Source organism: Hylobates moloch, unplaced genomic scaffold, assembly GCF_009828535.3.
Source record: "Hylobates moloch isolate HMO894 unplaced genomic scaffold, HMol_V3 SCAFFOLD_20, whole genome shotgun sequence".
NCBI classification, from domain to species: domain Eukaryota; kingdom Metazoa; phylum Chordata; class Mammalia; order Primates; family Hylobatidae; genus Hylobates; species Hylobates moloch.
The window spans coordinates 29839877-29855578 of NW_026652295.1; the positions used below are offsets into that span (position 1 = coordinate 29839877).

At 47.9% G+C, this 15702-nt stretch overlaps 1 pseudogene; it reads right to left on the bottom strand.

Annotated features, from left to right (window-relative positions):
• Positions 1-8091: 8091 nt before the first annotated feature.
• Positions 8092-15430, bottom strand: LOC116459777 (patr class I histocompatibility antigen, B-1 alpha chain-like; annotated as a pseudogene).
• Between the last annotated feature and the right edge of the window lie 272 nt (positions 15431-15702).

Genomic DNA, 15702 nt, shown 5'->3' on the forward strand with positions numbered 1-15702 from the left:
AATGTTAGGGAAGTTACATTTGCATTTCTAAAAAGGATCCTGCTTACCAGTGAATATATGGTTTTTGTCTGTGCAGGATGCAGTTCTCAGCAGAGGAATGAAAGACCGCCCTAGGAACATGATACACCTCACAGGTAGCTGACTGACCCACCCATCTGCCACCCCCAGCTGAAGGTAGCAGCTAGACTCTACCCTTCGCCCATCCTTCAGTTGTATTCCACTGGACGTGGACCCTCTACAAGTGTGGACATTCCTGGATCTCAGTTGCTCTTCCTGCTGTTGAGGAGTCTCCACTGGTGTGGCTCATGCCTAGATGGGCTCTGCAGGAGGCTGAGTGTCTCCAAATTCTCAAGGCTGATATTCTGTGAACCCAGACCAAGCCTCAAAGTTCACAGGGGCTCAGAGTTTCACCTATGAAATGGAAGAATCCATCTCCCTCCTTCAGGTGTAGTGTTAATTGTATATATATTATACATATATAATATATATATAGACACACACATTTATACACGAACACATACATGACAATCAGTAATCTATATATCGATGGTGTTCTTAGTGTTGCCTTTATTGCTCAGCTGAACTCTATAACCAAAAATTGGATCATGGATTGTGAAGGAAGAACTCATTTCTTTTCTCTGGTGGAGCACTCAGTAGGCATTTCTGCCCTTTGGGTTCAAATGAGAAAGTAGCTTTAGCCTGAGGCAGAAAGAAGATTATGACTATTATTATTATTATTATTATTATTATTATTATTATTATTACAGAGATAAGGTCTTGCTGTGTTGCCCAGGCTGGAGTGCAGTGACTATTCACAGCTGTGATCATAGTGTACTACATCCTTGAACTTCTGGGCTCCAGCAATGTTCCTGCCTCAGCCTCCTGAGTAGCTGGGATTACAAGTGCATGCCACCTTGTCTGGCCTTATTTCATTGCTATTTTACTTCAAATGCTTTATTTTAAATGTTAAAATATATGTTTTTATATTGGAAAAGTGAAACCCTATTTGATCACAGAAGACTTTAAAATGCACAGACAGAAACATCACCTAGGCCTTTCTTTAAAAAATCACTGCTATTATATTGTTGAACCTTTGAACCTTTGTAGACTGCAGTGCAAATGGTGGTCCCTGGAGCTGTCTTGTGCAGTGGTGCTGATTTTCATTTTGTTGTTTTCTATATATGTATTTTTATATATGCTGTCATTTTACAAAGTTGCATTCATATGTTAAGGGTTATCTTGGATGTTGCTTTTTGAATGTATTATTATACAAGTAGTTTTCCATGTTATAAGCTCTGCATAAAGTTTATACACTTTTACAAGCCACATCCCATTTCAGATAAGAAGATGTAACCCAACTTCTTTTGGATCCATCGCTTTCATTTTGTCTTGTTATAAATAATGTTTTGACAAGCATCTTTATATAGACAGATTCTTCTATGTTTGAAATTTTAGAAAATTCATAGAATACTCAAGTGATAAACATTAGGACACAGAGTTTTAAACATTTTTACTTATTTTCATCACATTGTCACATTGCTTCTCTAAATTATCATACTGACATATTCCACCTCACCTTTCAGGACATGCCAAGACTGAAGGCTATTTACGGATCTGGAATCACAGAGGGGTGTTGGGGCTAAGTGTTGAGTGGAATCACAGAGTCTTGAGGGCAATTACCTCAAAGAAGACAATTACCTTTTCGTTAGGGAAAAGTGGGTTAACTTCACCAAATGTTGTTGAATGTAACTGGCAAATAATTTTTAGAGGAATTTAGGAGTTCAGTGTCTTTAGCTTCATTAGGATCTGCCCAGATGTCCCCATTCTGATTTTCAGGATCCCATGTATTCCCAATCAATGCCCTCACTTAAATAACAGATATTCTTTGAGTTTGGGATTTGTTTTATGTTGTAATTTAGCCACCCACAGAATGAGACTCTGCGTTTATTTTTCAGAAATTTCAGCCCTGCAGCTACAGGAGATTAGGATTTCTTTCAAAGGAAACAGAAACTTTTAGGTGACTTATGTGGCTCATGAGCTAGGAGTTTGCAGCCCTGAGTTCATTTTTTTCCCCATTTGTCCAGCACAATTGGCAAAAATCAGCCAATCACCTTATACTTGCTAGTTTAACAAAGTCTTCTAAGGTCTGAAATACATAGCCACCCAGATCTTATAAGTATTTGATTAGGTCTATCCAATGGTGATATTCTGAGTATTCACACTCTCTGTACTACTGGAAATAGAGTCATCTGTGCCTTTAAATCCAAATAGGTTAGAGAAACAATTCAAGAAACCCTCCCCACCAAATTCAGTAAACTCATTCTTAAAATTCTGTTCCAGTGTCCCTGTGCCCCAGTAAGCTGAGCTGGGCATGGTCTGAGGCCTGATGGGCCAAGGACAGCTGGCTCAGCTGGGGTGCACTGTGCACTGGTGGGTCAGCAGCCCACAGTGGTGCTGGGTTTATGGGCACCAAGCCCATTCGGGAGTTGCACACACTGAGGTGGCTCCAGTGGCCCCCAGGCTTCTAAGGGACATTCTCCTTCTGCTAGTGCAAAGCTGAGCTGTGGGGTGAGCATGCCTGTGCATGCTGCCTGACAAACTGCAGCCCCTGCCCCTGCCACAGACACCCTGGCCTGCACCCTAGTGCTTTGCATGGCTGTGGCCATTTAGGCGCTACTTCAGATCTCTTAGGACTGGAAGCTGCCTGTCTGGGGGAGACCAGCAGGATGTCTATGGAAGGCTGCTTCATGCTACAAGGGCAAGAGTTAAGTCTTTGGGACAGAGACTGGTTGGCAAAGTTGAATATGATGCCCCAGGCCCTTTTGGGGATTATTTACCAGCCCCTGGTTTGAGTGTTGTCTGGCAGGAGCCCAGGCTAGGGGAGCTGATCCTCCCTCACTCAAGGCCTGGTGCAGCCTCCCGCTGAGGTCTCGAAACCAGCAGGAGCAGTTGTTCTTTGGCATCGGGGACACTGCAGGGCTGAGCTGCTCCCTGCCTGGAGGTGGTCCCATGGGGCCCACTGTCTGGGTCAAGGATGGTGCAGAGCTGGTGTCCTCAAAATGCATCCTGGTGGAGCCCCAGCAGCTGCAGGTGCTGACAGCCTCTCACGAAGACCCTGGGGGCCTGCAGCTGCGGCAACTCACCCAGCACAAGCGATCCACTCATTGTGCACATGACAGATGCTCCATCCTCAGGAGATGACAAAGATGGGGAGGACAAGGCTGAAGACACAGGTGCATCATCTCCTACTCACCTCATCTGGCACATTAGAAACCTGTCCTCGGCTCATGCACAAATCCACCTTTGGGTGGCCACAGGCTCCAGCTTACTACAAAGGCCATGTGTACTCTGTGTAACCAACACACCCCAGCTCCTTCCCACCTCCAGTCATCTCACTGTATTTGACATGATGCCAGCAGTGAGGGCCCGAGCCCTTGAGCGGACTGTCTCAGCTCAAATTCCAGCTCCACTACTCACTGCTGTGTGACCTTGACCAAGTCATTTAACCTCTCTGTGCTTCACAAGCTTCTATTGTAAATGTGTGTGTTCACATATGCCAAGTACCCAGAAAGATGCCTGGCACCCACCACAGAGTGGTAGCTGTGATTATTGTCTCATTAAAACAGTGGAGATGTCACCCATCAGGGCTAGAGACAATTTGGGAACTCCTGATCGGCTGCTGGTTTCAGGTGGGGAATCCTGTAGGACCAGCAGGCACACGGCTGCCTCAGTGCAGCTGGCACAAGGCACCACTAGCCCAGAGCAACTCAGAGCTCAGAACACTCTGGGCTCCCAAGTCTGAGCTGCTGGGGCTCAACTCTGGTGTCAGTCATAGAGTGTGGACTCCTCCCTATGGAGTCTCCCAGGCTTGAATTCTTCCCTCAACTCCGGAAATGCAAACCCAACACTGACCTCACAGGGAGGTTCTGAAGGTTAAGGAAGAGACACGTGAAAAGTGCCTGGTGGACACCAGGGATGCCAGTGAGATGGGGGACAATGGTGAGGCAGAGTGGAGGCAGGTGCCCCCTCCTCAGTATACCTCCCCCAGGCCCTCTCCAGGCTCTCACCCAGTCCCACTCCAGCATGTCTCCAGGTTACTCTCAGCCCTGGTTACCCCCAGCCCTGCAGTCAATCCCTGAGCTGCGAAGGGGCCCTTGAATCCACCCTGTCCTGTGTCACAGTGTCGTCCACTCGGGCTCACATTGCCTCTACGCCACTTGGCAGCCAAGGGATGGGGCCACATTTTGTACTTTCTGCAACATGGCTTCACCTTCAAGTGCGGGTGATGACAGTGCCACACAGAACAAATGTTACCACCTATCTTCATCGACCATAATTTTCCAGTTTTCCAACCCCCAGTGAGCAAGGAAGAGCATGGCTTCCACCAGAGGGCATGCGGTCAGCAGTCAGGGGCAACCAATAGGCAAAGAGCCCTGAAAATAGACCCTGCAGGGAAGCACAAGTATTCACTGAGGGTGGGAACCCCACAGATCTGGCAGTCGTCAAGTACATTAGAAAGATTGCCATGAGTAGCAACTTAGCCAGAGAGAGTTATTTGCCTCTTCAAAAAGCATGTAATTATGTAACACAATACTTTAATCTACACAAATCTAATCTGGGCACCGTGGCTCCCAGTGAGCCACTGGGACAGACGGCATTGTCAAGAAGGCTGGCTCGGCGGTGCCTCAACTTGCCAGAGCCCGGATGGCAGCAGCCTCCCCAGAAGCACCTGGCAACTCACCTGCACAGGGCCAGGGTCCCAGCTCCCCACACCCCAGTCACGCACCTTCTCCTGCTTTTTTTTTCCTTTTTTTTTTTTTTTTGTTATATCTCAAGGAGAAACACACAGTTGCCACAGGGTGGAAGGTCCTGTTCATCCACATTGAAAAGCACAGGTATTTCTGTTAGAATCACTTGTTTTACTTTAGGATGCTGACTCCAGTGTCCATCTCAACCTGGGCATTGTGCTGCCACCTTCCAGAAGAGAAAAACTAGGTAGTGCCTTGTGAGGGGGCAGCGTTTTTCATTTCCAACAATGTCAGCCCCACAGCCACCCAGATGAGCAGATGCGGGACACAGGTGAGGACCCAGACCTGCTCTTCTCCCACAGTACATTCTTGAGTCTTGGAAAGAGTTGTGAAAATGCCACAGGTACAAACACCTGTGGGCCACTCCCACAGGGACAGCTCTGTGAGGCAGTGCCGCTCATTCCCACAACCTCCTGCCACAGGCAGCACTTAGACATTGACCCAAGGCCAACCAGGGAGGATGCCAGCCAGGATGTGTCATCCTCAGCTCTTCAGGACAAGATGCCAGCAGGGGCAAAGTTATCCCTAGCAAGAGAGAGGAAGAAAGGAAAACGGAAGGAAGGACAACGTCACAGTAGCCCCCATGACCAAGAGAGACAGTTCCAGAAGTGCAGGACAACTCCACATGCAGATGCCGTTGCTGTGTGATTACACTCCAAGAGGGGAGTCCAGCTGGCTCTCAGGGTGCTGGGGGGGGGGGCCTGCAGGACATCAATTCCTGAGAACGCCACGTTCTAGTGGAGTAGAATGAACTGACAGATGTAGGGACCAGCCCCACAGGGTCAGTGGGTCTCTCCCTGTGTGCGGCAACGAGAGAGTGTAGAAATAAAGACACAAGACAAAGAGATAAAAGAAAAGGCAGCTGGGCCCGGGGGACCACTACCACCAATGCGCGGAGACCGGTAGTGGCCCCGAATGTCTGGCTTCGCTGTTATTTATTGTATACAAAGCAAAAGGGGCAGGGTAAAGAATGTGAGTCATCTCCAATGATAGGTAAGGTCACGTGGGTCACGTGGCAGAGAGGGAGAGGCATCCGAGGCAGAGAGAGAGAGAAGACAAAGAGAAAGACAGCTTATGCCATTATTTCTAAATATCAGAGACTTTTAGTACGTTCACTAATTTACTACTGCTATCTAGAAAGCAAAGCCAGGTGTACAGGATGGAACATGAAGGTGGACTAGGAACGTGACCACTGAAGCACAGCATCACAGGGAGACGGTTAGGCCTCCGGATAACTGCAGGAAAGCCTGACTGGTGTCAGGCCCTCCACAAGAGGTGGAGGAGCAGAGTCTTCTCTAAACTCCCCCGGGGAAAGGGTGACTCCCTTTCCCAGTCTGCTAAGTAGCGGGTGTTGTTCCTTGACACCTTTTCGCTACCGCTAGACCATGGTCCGCCTGGCGATGGGCATCTTCCCAGATGCTGGCGTCACCACTAGACCAAGGAGCCCTCTGGTGGCCCTGTCTGGGCATAACAGAAGGCTCGCATTCTTGTCTTCTGGTCACACCTCACTATGTCCCCTCAGCTCCTATCTCTGTATGGCCTGGTTTTTCCTAGGTTATGATTATAGAGCTGGGATTATTATAATATTGGGATAAAGAGTAATTACTACCAACTAATGATTAATGATATTCATATATAATCATATCTAAGATCTATATCTGGTATGACTATTCTTGTTTTATATTTTATTATACTGGAACAGCTCATGTCCTCAGTCTCTTGCCTCGGTGCCTGGGTGGCTTGCCGCCCACAGACAGATACACAGCAAAGCTCCACATACTTCTCCTTTTCTTTGTGCCTGCAAAGTTCTTCTTCAGTGTCTCTCTCTTTTCAGCTACTACTGCTGGTTGGTTGAAAAAACTAGAACAATAGTAAAAATTGGAGACAAGTGTTTGGCCATAAAGAGAAATATTGGCTACTTCCAGTATTTTCAAGTTTGGGTGATGGTTGCCATTTTCCAGCTCACCTTGCGGGGGATGAATTCAGAAAAACTTCTGTTACAAATCAAAATGGACATGCCAGAAGTATTAGCTCAAATCAGCCTCGTCCTATCAAGCCGCTTAGTGACTCAAAAGACCACCTGGACGGTTACTCTCAGTGGCCAGAGAATGGAGCTGAAGAAGGTGTTGTCAGATCCGGGACAAATAACCATGTTATAGCGGCAATAGAAAATGGAAGACCATTTGTTCATAACCATTTGAACCACAGCCAGGTGTATAAACACACGTCATTGACTGATAGCTTCAGTTCTATGCCCAAGAAAATCATTGATGGGTGAAGTAATTGAACTATCACAGAAGATATATTTGTATTTTTTCTTTTCCAACTTTTAGTTTCAGGAGTATCTATATCTATATAATATTTGTGTATATAAAATTAAATATATTTTTTTGAAGAAAGGCTTTGTATGGTTTGCTGGAGCCACAGAAGCACTGCTCCAGAGCAGAATGGTGCCTTAATCTTCAGTGTTCATTTGTAGAACATTCACTCGCAGCTACAAAAGTGACTCAATTTTCCCCTGGAAATAATGCTTGCCTGTTGTGAGATGTTGGAATATATATGAACCATCATCACATGTTAACATGCCACATGGAGTTTTTGATGCCTGATTCACATTATTAGAGTTGCTTCTTAGTATCCATGTGAATTTCCACTCCAAAAACACAAACCAGAAACTTAAGTGAAGGACACCTAGGGCAAATGGTGGCTGAAAGTAAAATTTAAATTACTTTTGCTTGTACTGTATAAGGAAAAGAATACAATTCTTTTCTTATTTGCTACTTTAATTCTTAATTGCTAATTTGTAATTATGGTTTTATACATTTCAACATTTTAATAAAGTATTTTTTATGGTTAGCTATAAAATTTTTTAAAGGAGTCTGTTCCTCTGGAACCACTCTTTGTACCAAAGTCTCTATCAGTCTGGATTTTCCAGAGAAGCAAAACCAATAGGGTGTGTGTGTGTGTGTGTGTGTGTGTGTGTGTGTGTGTGTATTTGTATTTGTTTTCATATTAAGATATTTACTCATGTGATTTTAGGGCAGTAAGTAGGAAAATCTGCAGGACAAGCCAGCAGGCTGAAAATGCAGAAAGAAGATGTTCTAATTCTGAGGCAGGATTTCTTCTTCTCTGGGAAACCTCAGTTTCTGCTCGCAGAGTCTTCTACTGATCGGATGAGGCCCATCCGCATTATTGATGGTAATTTTCTTTTTGTAAAGTCAGCTAATTCAGCATGGGGAAGGGGGCCATGGTAGACATGGGAGTGGGCTGTCTCCCCACCTCCTCACATCAGGCTAACAGGGACGCAGACACATTCAGATGCCTTTGCAGAAAGAGAAGCCAGAGTCTCTTGAAGTCACAAAGGAGAGGAGTGAAGAAATCCTGCATCTCAGTCCCTCACAAGACAGCTGCCTCAGGCTACAGAAAACAATAGTCATGAACAAACTCAGGTCAGTGGCTATAAAGGGTAACGCTCTGAACTCCCTACTACACACTCAAAGTGCCCCAAAGAATCACCATAATCCAGTCTTGTCCCCTCTATCCCATCCTCCTTCCACATAAGGCCCTCCAGGACGTCACCTTTACAAGCTAGGAGAGACACATTACAGCCCTGGGCACTGTTGCTGCCTAGGGTAGAACAAAAACAGGACCTGGTCAGAGCCTGCAGGAGATGTGGGGAGGAGGAATTATGGCATAGGTGAGCTCCTCCACACCCGCCTCCCACACTTACACACAGCCCGAGCACCTCCTACTCTACCTCTGGGAAGAAATCACCCTGTGAGGGGCCAGGGAGGAGGCAGGGCCATGAGGTCCTAGAGGAGCCCCCAGTCTTGAATCCCAGAGAAGTTTCCAGAACTGTGACTGCAGATCCAGGGCAGTGGAGACTGAATCAACTGCCCTCCTGAGGTCTGTCCTCAGCAGGGACCTTCCCTTGTGACCTGTGACTGCTGAATCAGGTCCCCATCATCACAGTCATCAATGTGATACTCTGTCTTTCATTGTCACAGGTGCTTCATAAAGAGTAGATGCTGGCACACAGGCCCCAGGCTGGGTAGGCCCATGAGTGTGGATGGTGCTTCCCAGTAACCAGGCAGGGCACACTTCTACCTGGGGCTTGAATCCCCCAGTGGGACAAGAAATCTCAGATCCCACTCCTCACTCTTTCCCTACCTGAATTGTTTTTCTGCCAGATCACAGCAGTGACCACAGCTCCTAGGACAGCCAGGCCGGCAACGATGCCCATGTTGGGTATGGTGGGCTGGGGAGATGGCTCTGGGAAAGGAGGGGAAGGTGAGGGGCCCTGACCCCGAGGTCTCAGCCCTGACCCTGCTGAAGGGCTCCAGAAGGGCTCCTGCTTTCCCTGAGAAGAGATGTGACCCCTCATCCCCCTCCTTACCCCATCTCAGGGTGAGGGGCTTCAGCAGCCCCTCGTGCTGCACATGGCATGTGTATCTCTGCTCCTCTCCAGAGGACACCATCACAGCCACCCACTTCTGGAAGGTTCCGTCCCTGCAGGCCTGGTCTCCACAAACTCTGTGTCCTGGGTCTGGTCCTCCCCATTCCGCTGTGAGGTCAGTATGATCTCCGCAGGGTAGAAGCCCAGGGCCCAGCATCTCAGGATGGCCTCATGGTCAGATGGGGTGGTGGGTCACGTGTGTCTTGGGGGGGTCTGACAGGAGGAGTCAGAAAATTCAGGCACTTTGCATCTCTCATGGGACATTCCAGCAGCGCCCTGTGACCTATCTGAGAATGAACAGGACACCTGGGGTGGGGAAGGGAGCACAGAACCCAGACACCAGCCTGGACACAGGCACCTGGGATAATCTATTCCTTGGAAAGTTCGAGTCTCTGAGCGGGGGACAGGGACTTCTGGTCCTGATCTGAGTGGAGGCAAAGTGACTCAGAAGAGCTGGAATCAGAGTCCCAAACACACTGAGTGTGAGGCAGAGAACAAGGCCTGAGAGAAAAGTCACGGTGCCCAAGGCTGCTGCAGGGGTCAAAGGGGACCGCGGATCAGTATTCCAGGGACTGTTTCCCTCCATTTCCTCAGAGACTTCATGCCTTAATTGTGCCAGAGAGCCGGGCGGACCCTCAGAGGAAACCCAGGAGGATTCACCCCTTTCTAGATTCAAGAGAGGGCAATATTCTAGCGTTGATCCCATTTTCCTCCACTTCACCTGAGAGGTCCGCCCGGTCGATCGATAGGAGATGGGGCAGGCTCCCCGTGGCCCCTGGTACCCGCGCTGCAGCATCTCCTTCCAGTTCTCCAGGCATCTGCGGAGCCTCTCCACACACCTGCCCTTCAGGTAGGCCCTGACGTGCTCTGAGTATTTGTCCACCTCCCACTTGCACTGGGAGATCTGATGCCACTTGCTCTGGGGAGGGGTGGTTACCTGCGCCCCAGGCCGGGGTCACTCACCGGCCTTGCTCTGGTTGTAGTAGCGGAGCAGGGTCCGCAGGTTCCCTGGGTGAGTCTGTGCGTGGGCCTTGGCGCCCAGCGTCTGCGGGTCCCAATACTCCGGCCTCTCCTGCTCCACCCACGGCGCCCAGGGCTCCATCCTCAGCCTCGCTGCCTCACTGTCGAACCGCACAAACTGTGTGTCATCCATGTAGCCCAGGGAGACGAAGCGGGGCTCCCAGAGGCCGGGCCGCGACACGGAGGTGAAGAAATACCTGAAGGAGTGGGAGCCTGGGGGGCGAGGAGGGGCTGGGACCCGCCCGATCCTCCTCCTGGTGCGGCCCCCGCCCCCCAGGACCTGAGTCCCCACCAGGCGGGCCTCTCTCTTCTCCCGGCAGAGGCCGTGTCCCTCCCAACCCCACACTCACCCACCCGGGTATGGGTCAGGGCCAGGGCTCTCCAGAGCAGCAGGAAGAGGGTTCCGGGCGCCGTGACTCCATCCTAAGCTTCTGGAGGAGAATCTGAGTCCTGGGTGGGTCCGCAGGGACTTTAGAACCGGGAACTGCCACGATGCTGAATGGCTTCTCTGGAAACCCGACACCCAACGGGAAGGGGAATTGGGATGGCGTCCTGAGTATTCAGGAGGAAGGACCCTACATGACCTGGGAGAATGAGAAGTGAAACTCTGGGGAGATGGGGAATCCCCAAAGGTGGGCCTCCCCAATCCACACACTGCCTGTGGTGCCTGAGACCCTGAGAGTCACGACCCAAACCCTGGGACTTCACTCTGAGCCCTCTCTCCTTCACTGAGCACTCTTTGTCACACTGTATCCCTGAGTCCTGGTCCAACATCTGTCTGAGGAAACCAGGGAGATACCCCCAGGCTGGGCCCAGCCCCTTCCCTTTCACTTCTGTCCCTGGAATTCCCTTCCCTGAACTCAATTCCCTGCCTTCGACTCCTTACCTCTCTCCTTGGACTATTCTAGAAGAAAACTCACCCCAGGGAACCTGGTGCCAGAGAGTGAGCTTACCCTGGGAATGCAGGTGTAGAGAAAAAGATTTTCTCTTTAAACTTGGAGTTGTCTCTAATCACATCAGAGAGAGATTCCCATAGAGGACAATTTCCTTTTTGTTAATTAATACAGTGGGTAGTATAATCTGTGTGACACTTGAATGATCAGGAATCTAATTTGTAAATCTTATGATTTTTTTTCCCCTTTACATACAAATGAATTAAAACAGCATTGCAATTAGACTCACAGAGCTCCTAAGTTTTACTTCCCAGGCCATGTGATATGGTTTGGCTGTGTCCCCACCCAAATCTCATCTAGAATTTTAACTCCCACAATTCCCACCTGTCATGGGAAGAACCCAGTGGGAAGTAATTGAATCATGGCGGCAGGTCTTTCTCCTGCTGTTCTGATAGTGAATAATTCTCATGAGATCCAATGGTTTTATAAAGCAAAGTTCCCTTGCATAAGCTCTCTTTTTTTTGCCTGCTGCTATCCATGTAAGACATGACTTGCTCCTCCTTCCCTTCCACCATGATTGTGAGGTCTCCCCAGCCACGTGGAACTGTAAGTCTATTAAACCTCCTTTTCTTCCCAGTCTCTGATATATCTTTATCAGCAGTGTGAAAATGGACTAATACAGTAAATTGTTACCAGTAGAGTGGGGCATTGCTGAAAAAATATCCAAAAATATGGAAGAGATTTTGGAACTGGGTAACAGGCAGAGGTCGGAACTATTTGGAGGGCTCAGAAGAAGACAGAAATATGAGGGAAAGTCTGGAACTTCCTACAGACTTGGGTGGCTTGACAAAAATAAGGTCCAGGTTGAGGTGGTCTCACATGGAGATAAGGAACTGGAGCAAAGGTGACTCTTGTTATGTTTTAGCGAAGAGACTGGCAGCATTTTGCCCCTGCCCTAGAGATTTGTGGAACTTTGAACTTGAGAGATGATGTAGGTTATCTGGCGGAAAAAATTTCTAAAAAGCAAAGCATTCAAGAGGTGACTTGGGTGCTCTTAAAGGCAATCAGTTTTATAAGGGAAGGACAACACAAAAGTTCAGAAAATTCGCAGCCAGTCAATGTGGTAGAAAGGAAAATCTCATTTTCTGAGGAGAAATTTAAGCTGGCTGCAGAAATTTATGTAAGTAACAAGGAGCTGAATGTTAATCCCCAATACAATGGGGAAAATGTCTCCAAGGCATGTCAGAAGTCTTCATGGCAGCCCCTCCCATCACAGGCCTGGGGGCCTAGGAGGATAAAATGGTTTTGTGGGACAGGCCCAAGGTCCCATGCTGTGTACAGTCTAGAGACATGGTGCCCTGCATCCATGCCACTCCAGCCATGATGAAAAGTAGCCACGGTACAGCTTGAGCTGTGGCCTCAGAAATTGCAAGCCCCAAGCTTGGCAGGTTCCACGTGGTGTTGAGCCTTTGAGTGCACAGAAGTCAAGAATTGAGGTTTGGGAACCTCTGCCTACATTTTAGAGGATGTATGGAAATGCCTGGATGTCCAGGCAGATGTTTGCTGAGGCTGTGGGAGACGAAGGAGAAGGAGCAGGGGTGGCTCTCACCTGCGCTCTGTCCATGGAAGTGAGGACAGTGGAATTGTTAGGTCTTAGTGCTGTGTGGACCTTTCTTGACCACCTGATGACAGAATGGAGTACCTGAGGCAGGGGGATTCCAAATAAAAGAAAACTGAGTAAATGGGAGTTTTAAAAAACCTGAGCAATGGAGAGAAGAAGAAAATGTTTCTACTTTTCAGTTTCCCAGAACGTTGTTCTTAAGGGGCTGGAGAGAGAAGTTGCAGAGAAAACAGAAACTTCAGAGAGGGCTGGAGCTCCTGAGCTCTGCTCACCTCCACAAGAAAGACATTTGGGAAATTATTAAGACAATTTCCATTACTTTGAAATCTTGTAATATTATGGAACTGTAGTAACTCTCTTCAGTGTAATAATAATATTGTTGGAAAAATGTTATTTGTTAAGAGATGAGTACTGAAGTATTTAGGAATGAGGGTCATGATGTTGGCACATGATTGCCAAATGTTTTAGCAAAAATTATGGAAATATAATTTATTACATACACAAAGGAAATAATTAGATCTATGGTGATTATTGTATTCTTTCAAACTTTAGGACTCTTGGAAATTTTTTACAACAATTTGGAGAAAATTTTAAGGCTAATAATACATAATCACATGAGAAATGTTCATAACATCATGTGGAATGGAAATTAAGCTTCAAGACCAGATGACATGGCTCATGCCCATAATCCCACAGCTTTGAGAGGCTGAGGTGTGAGGATTACTTTAGACCAGGAGTTTGAGAGCAGCCTGGGCAACATAGCAAGACCCCATCTCTACAAAATACTAAACAATTAATTGAAGCAGGTGGTGGGTTACCTGTGGCTCTAGCTAGTTAGGAAGCTGAGGTGGGGCATTGCTTAAGCCTAGGAGTTCAAGGTTATAGTGAGCTGTGTTCATACCACTTCAATTTAGCCTCAGTGACAGAGCAAGACCCTGTCTCAAAAAAAAAAAAGAATATTTAGCATTTAAGAGCATTCAAGAGCGTGTGCGTGAGAATGTGTCAGTTGTGTGTATTTTGTGTGTGATTGTGTTATTGTGTGGAGAGTATCTGAGTAAGAACGTATGTCAATATGTGTGACAGCATCTTTGTGTCTATGTGTGTGTTGGTGTGTGAGTCTATGTGTGCATTCATTCATTCATTCACTCAACAAGTATATTTAAAGTAACAATCAGGCACTATTCAAGGCAAGGGAAATACAGCTGTGAACAATCAAAATCACTGGCCTTGTCCTCATAAAGCTTGTATTCTAGAGGAGAGAAAGACTATAAGCAATTAAAATAAATACATTCATAGCTGGGCACAAATGTATGTAATCCCAGCACTTTGGGAGGCTGAAGCTGGAGGACCCCTAGAGACCAGGAGTTTGAGACCAGCCTGGAAAACATAGCAAGACTCTATTTGTACTAAAAAAAATAAAAAATACAAAACTAGCTGAGTGTGGTGGCACACACCTGTAGTCCCCAGTTACTTGGGAGGCTGAGGTGGGAGGATCACTTGAGCCCAGGAGTTCTAGGCTACAGTGAGACAAGATTGCACCACTGCACTCCAGCCTGGGTGACAGAGCACAACCCTGTCTCTCAAAATAAATAAATAAGTAAATAATTCTCAAATGTTAGTAAAAGGGTTGTGAACAAAAACAAAGCCGGGTGGGGTCAGAGGGGATGGGAGATGCCACATAAAGTGGGGCAGTGCAGGGACGGGCTGTGGTGGGAATGAGGAGAATGTCAGGGTGGAAGGGAGCCCTGGAGATGAGTTTCCATGCAGGGGAGCAGCTGTGCCAAGGCTCTGTATTGTGGATACCTGGGCACACTGTATAAACGATGGCGTGGAGGCTTCAGCCTGGCCCCACTGCACAGCCACATGTGGGTAAACTGGGAGGTCACTGGCGAGGGTCTTGCCAATGAGAGGGACTTTTCTCTTTTTTTTCTTTCTTTTCTTTTTCTTTTGACAGCGTTTCGCTCTTGTTGCCCAGGCTTGAATGCAATGGTACGATCTCGGCCCACTGCAACCTCCATCTCCCAGGTTGAAGTAATTCTCCTGTCTCAGCTTCCCGAATAGCTGAGATTACAGGTGTCCGCCACCATGCCTGGCTAATTTTTTGTATTTTTAGTACAGACGGGGTTTCACCATGTTGGTCAGGCTGGTCTCGAACTCCTGACCTCAAGTGATCCACCTGCCTCAGCCTCCCAAAGTGCTGGGATTACAGGCGAGAGCCACCGCGCCCGGCCCCGAGAGGGATTTTTCACGTAACATGTTTTGAAAAGATTCTTCAAAACATTCCAAAGTATCACAGGGAAATTTTCCCCCCTAACCAGACCCCATGTCCTCTGCCATAAATGAGCACGTTGCTGTCTCACGCATCCTTCCTGGAAAGCAGTTATGCACGTGTTATTGTTGTTACATGAAGAAGGAGCACTGAAAAGAAAGAAGGAGTAGAAGAAAATGTTTCTTCTTTTCGGTTTTCCAGAGTGTTGTTATGAAGGGCTGGAGAGAGGGGTTGCAGGGAGGAGACAGAAACTTCAGGGACGGCACAAGGCTCCAGAGCTTCCCTCTCTTCTCACCGTTGTGGGGTCCCTTGCTGCCCAGAGGCTCCTTCACCCCCACTGATGCTCAGCCCCGGGTCAGCCATCTCTGCCTGACTTACAACCCACTCCTCTCTTCTGCTCAGAGAATCTGAGAGTAGCGCGGCGGCTAAAGACAGTGGCCCTGAGCTCCCATCTCACCTGCTCAGCCGAGACCTCCCCTGGGTTTCCCTGGGCTCCAGGCAGCAGGACAGGGGTTTGAACACAAGAGGGCGCGCCTACCCTATGTCAGGGTTGGAATCAGCCGTGTCTGTGTGGTTCTATTCCTGTACTCTTTATTGTATTCCATTATTTATGCCTATTTTATGCCAATATCACA